Here is a 5,063-nt window from a genome sequence, read left to right as displayed (position 1 = left end):
GCCCCCGGGGGCTGGGGAGCAGGTGAGGAGCCGGCACCCCCACCTTCGCTCGCTGTGCGTGAAGACGATCCGTTGAGGCGTCTCCTGGGCACAGGGCTCGAGAAGGTGAAAAACGCCCTGTGAGAGTGGGCGAGGGAGCAGCCCGCATCATCTTCACCCCCACTTTCCAGACGAGGAAGCCGAGGTGCACCTGTTCGAATGACGCACGAACAGCAACAGGCTTGGGCGGAGAGGGGCTCGGCGGGAGGAGCTGGGGTGGGGTGGGGGAGGACTATCTCCCAGCTGCTGTGTTTGCACGAGAGGAGCACTGCACGAGGAGTCCTGCAGCCTGGTGGAGCCCTGACTCCGGCTCTGGCTCCGGCTCCGGTACGGGTTCGCTGAGCCAAGCTGTCTCTTCCCTGGGCCTCTACTTCCCCCTCTAAAAAACGGGGTGAATCATCCCCACCCTGCCCAGCGGGAGAGTCTCAGAAAGCAAACCAGTGTGACTGGACGAGGAAGACCTCAGCCCACATCTGCCTCCCAGGAGCAGCGCTGTGCCGAGGGGGCGGCAACCCAGCTGGACCCTGGCTTCCAGAGCCTGGCGCCTGGCCTCCTGTCCCAGCCGTGAACTGCTGGGGCCTGGAGAACAGACCGGGGAGCCCCACACCGCCTCAGTATGGGGAAGGGATGCAGAGGGGCCCTTCGTGGAGGGGGCAGCAGGCCCAGGTTGCCAATGAGAATATTAGCTGGTGTGAACTAATTTGATGGTGTAGATAAAGGCCGGGCTGCCTGGGGCCCCGAGCCCCTCCTAGCCCCCGCCACCCCCGCCCGATAACATCGAGGCTGAGCCATCCCCACTCTGGCTCCCCATTCCTGGGTGATGAAACCCCACCTCGGTTGGGCTGGCTAGCACTGCAGTTACCAAACCACTGTAATTGAGATTAATTTGGGGGCTGATTGGGTCAGCCCTCGCAGGCACCCATTAATTAGTGGGGCCCCTGGGCAGGAGGTGCTGAGCGATGCCCAAAGTGTGTGTGGCCCAGAGGAGGGGACAAGCTGGACAGAGGCCCCCGAGCCCCTGCACGCTTGCTTCTTTGTGCAGGATGGGAAGGGGCCCCCACTCTTTGACTCGGGCCCAAAAGGCAGCTGTGGGTCTCCAAGGGTTAAAGGGCTCATTATGGGATGGGGAGAGGCGGAGGGGCCGCTCACTTGCAGGCTCCTTGGACATCAAACAACTCTTGCAAAACTTCCAGATGAGTTAAGTGCAAATGAATTTGAAACAAACAATGAAGTTCCCTTCAGAGACACCTGGGCAGAAAAATGAAGGGGAAAACGCCCCAGGGCCAGTGCTTGGTTAGAGATTTTTTTTTTTCCCTGAACCCAAAACACACAGGGAAAAACAAACCCACCCGTCTACACCGGGTGCCAGAGGCAGGCAGGCAGGCGCGCCCTGACTCAGTGCCCGGCTGGCAGGGAGCTGGGCCCGCACGTGAGGCCCAGGCCCAGGCCCAGGAGCAGAGAACAGCAGTGCAGGGTCCAAGCTGCAGGTGCCCAGGATGTGGGGGGGGAAAGGGGGGATGATGGGCGTGGGCTCCTGTGTGTGGGCGGCTGGGAGGAGGCCAACGGGCACAGCCCAGGCCTCACCCTCGGGGTCCTTGGCACCGCCCGGTCACATGTGTGCCTCCGGCCCCCTGGGGCGGGCCCTCCTGATGGCCAGGCAGGTGACGTGTCAGACGGGGACCTGCCTGCCCCGCCTGCTCACCCGGCTTGCCCCTGGGGAACTGCCTGTGAATCTCGCAGTGGGACAAGGGCAAGTTGAGTCACCAGCATCAGCCCCCGCTTCCTCCCACTCTGGAGCCTTCTCTTCACTCCCGGGCCCCAAGGACCGGGCAGGCGGCTGGGGCCCAGCCCAGGTGACTCTAAGGAGCCCTGGACCCACCTGCTTGGCAGGTGTCCCCACTTCTGAGCAGCACCCGCCCCGGGAGCCGGGGCACGTGACCTCTGGGGCCCTAATGGAGGAGCCGCCTCCCTGCGCATTTGCAATTCATGGCTCCAGGGAGATTGCATTAGGGCCCCGCTGTCACTCGTGATGAATGTCGCTTGTTTTCCAGAAAAAAACAGGCCCTGGATGTGCAGTGACAAGGCCACAGGAGGCACCCGGCCCCCCTCCGCCCCCATCCCCACGGCCTGAGGACCTGGCCATGCCAGTGTCCTCAGGAGCCTGACAGTGGCCTGGGAGCTCGGCCCCTCTCGACGGCGCTCAGGCCTCCCACGTGGAAAGAGTTCCTGCCGTCCTCCAACACTCGCCAAGGCTTTCCCAGTCCTCGGCCCCTGAAATCCTTCGCCAGCAGCTCCACTTGACAGATGAGCAAACTGAGGCTTGCGGGCAGAGCGAAGGCCGATGAAACTGTGGCCTGCAGGAGAATCAGAGCGGCCCAGGGGCCCAGGTGCAGAGAGGGCCCTGAGAGAGGGGGTCTGGGAGGCCGAGGAAGGTGGGAGGAGCTGTCTGTGGTCGCCCCCCACCCCCGGCCATCTCTGCCCCCACCTCACTCAGGCTTTGCCCTCTCCTCCCTGGCCAGAGCAGGGGTCCCAGAGCTGGCTTGGTGGCGGCAGAGGGAGTGGTTCTCTCCCATTCCACCCGACCTGGGCCCACAGCCGGCTCAGCGGTAGGTAACCCGGGGTACAGAAGTCAGCTGGGGGTCTCGGCTGGGAGTCCCTTCCTCGGGTCCCCACTCCTCAGCTTCTCAAAGGGCCAGCGTTCCAGGGGGCCTTCGGGGACAGAGACAACTGCCTAGGCCTCCCTGGTGCCCTGCTCTGGCTCAGGAGCTCACGGTGGCTCCCACTTTCCCCACATTTACCAAATTTTATTCTGTTTCATCCCCGCTCCCGCCCTTACCAACTGGGAGCCACAGCCTGGCAGAGCCTCAGACAGAGACAAATAATTCCATGCCCAAGTGTCTTGGGAGGTCCCTTCACCAGGAATAAACAACAGCTCACCTCGGGACAGACAAAGCCGGTGACTAGGCCGTGCCCTGCCCCTCGGCGCAGATGGGAAACGGGCTGCGGGCCGTGTCCTTGGCTGTGTCCGTGCCCAGAACAGCGCCTGGCACGGAGCAGGTCTCTGCTGAATGAGTGGGAATGCGTGAATGAGTGAATGGATGAATAAATGATAAGCTAGCAGCCCCTGCAGGAGGGTGGAGGCTGTGGGCCGCTGGCGGGGGTGTGGGAGGCGGGCACGGGCTCCTGCCACGCCCCCTGCTGACCTCAGGGCCGCCCGAGTGTCTGGGGCTGGGAACGGGTGGGACAGTTGGATGGGGGTCTCTGTGCAGAACCTCTCATGGGGAGAGCCCACGGCCCCCCACCCCACAGCCCCAAACCCACCAGAGGAGCGGGACGATACCTGAGTGTGGCCCCTAGGTTGGTGCGAAGGGGGCGTCCTGTTATCTCCATGACGACTGCCCGAGGCAGCTGCTGTGTCCTCCTTCCCAGACAGAAGCAAAACAAGCGCCTGGAGCCCACCGTGGCCTGGCCTCGTCCCCGCCGATGGCTACTCCTGCCACCCCACCTTTCTGGCCTCGCCAGGCAGCCCGAGTGCCACCCCCCCTTGGAGCCCTCCCCTCCCAGTCCTGTTCCTGCATCTGTGTGCGATGGAAGCCCCGCCCAGAAGGCCAGGTGTCCACTCGTGCCAGCTGCCCGCCCATCTGTTCCAGGGTGGCCCCATGGGCGCTGTCTGCCCTGCACTGGGGCTTCCTTGGCAGCAAGCCAGATCCCCGGCTCTGCATCCAATTGAATGAGCGAGGCCCCGATCCCGGTCCCCAGCGTCCAGGGCCCAGACAAGTTTCCAGGACGCAAATGGGCTTCGTCCCTGGCGCTCGCCTGAACGGGCAGATGTTGGTCCTGGCTGTTGGGGAGAGGAGCGGCTGAGCCACGCTTGAGAGCATGTGGGGCCCTAGGCTCGGGGCCCGCCTTGTCCCCACCCTCAACAGCACCTCCCAAGCGGAGCCTGGAGCTGGACAAGAAGCTTGGCTCTGGACCGAGCTGGGTTCAAATTACCGTGTGGCCCTGGACCAAGTGCTCCCCCACGCTGGGCATCAGTTTTCCTGTCTATAAAATGGGCACGGCAGGCCCTAGGAGGCTCTGATGAGCTGGGGGTAAAGCACCAGGCATCAGCAGGTACTTCATGTTGTGTGCACGGGGCGTGCCCTTCGGTGCTCCCAGCCAGCAGGCACCCGCCCTCCGGGTCCCCGGGCTCCCATCCGCTCCTGTCACCGAGCCATGCCCCTGTGCCACATCTCCTGCCATCTGTCGGCACCAGTTGCTACCCACCACCACCAGGTGCCCCAGGGGCCCTGCCACAGTCCACTCTGCCGACAGTGGCTCCAGCTGGCCTCCAGGCCAGATACGGGGTCTCCAGCAACCCCCCAGGTCCCCAGGGCACCCCCTCGCCCTCCCCCAGGGCTGCCCGCACCCCCCGGGGGCTCCTCAGGCAGGGCCGGGGCCCTGGGACCGGGCTGGAAGCCGCCGGGGCTCCCGGAACGCTCCCCCGCCCGCCCTGCCCGGGCCCACATCCTGCCGCAGCCCTGCGTCTATTTCATCAGGCCCAGGATGGCTTTTTAAATAAATCTAAAAAACTCCACTTCCTCCTTGGCAAGTTCATTTTAAGTCATTTTATCTCTTTCCCCCCTATATTTTTCCCAAATAATGTGATTAAGTGACTCAGCGCCGGCTGCCTCTGGCAGGCCTGGCCTCTAATTCAGTTTCTGGACGGCCACCTTTAACCCCACTCCACTCCGGCTAAGAGAACACTTAAGCGAATATTCCGCCGCTTCCTACCGAGAGAGGCTGGGGGGCGGGGGGCGGGGGAGCGAAACAAACTTTCACATAAAATTATGGTATATGGATAATTGAGAAGTTTAAAAACATGAATCTAATTGTACAGTCCCCCGGGAAAGCCATATTGAGCCACCCTATAAGAGGCCTGGAATCTCCCGATGATGATTTATTGCTAAATCCTCGTATTTTTCAATACATTATAGTTTTTAAATTGTGTTTAAATTGAGTGTAGAGGAGCAGAGGCCATTAGG

The 5,063-nt window shown here is 62.6% G+C and overlaps 1 long non-coding RNA gene across 1 annotated transcript; it reads right to left on the bottom strand.

Annotated features, from left to right (window-relative positions):
- Positions 1–837: 837 nt before the first annotated feature.
- Positions 838–3,553, bottom strand: LOC127493500 (uncharacterized). Its single transcript, XR_007923727.2, has 3 exons — positions 3,380–3,553; positions 2,977–3,103; positions 838–2,393 (listed from the first exon to the last, which is right to left on the bottom strand). It is a non-coding gene; the product is annotated as an uncharacterized lncRNA (long non-coding RNA).
- Positions 3,554–5,063: the final 1,510 nt, after the last annotated feature.

The sequence above is a fragment of the Oryctolagus cuniculus genome, chromosome 7 (genome assembly GCF_964237555.1).
Source record: "Oryctolagus cuniculus chromosome 7, mOryCun1.1, whole genome shotgun sequence".
In the NCBI taxonomy this organism is placed as follows: domain Eukaryota; kingdom Metazoa; phylum Chordata; class Mammalia; order Lagomorpha; family Leporidae; genus Oryctolagus; species Oryctolagus cuniculus.
The sequence above is the reverse complement of the archived record's forward strand: the minus strand, read 5'-3'. Positions and strand labels throughout refer to the sequence as shown.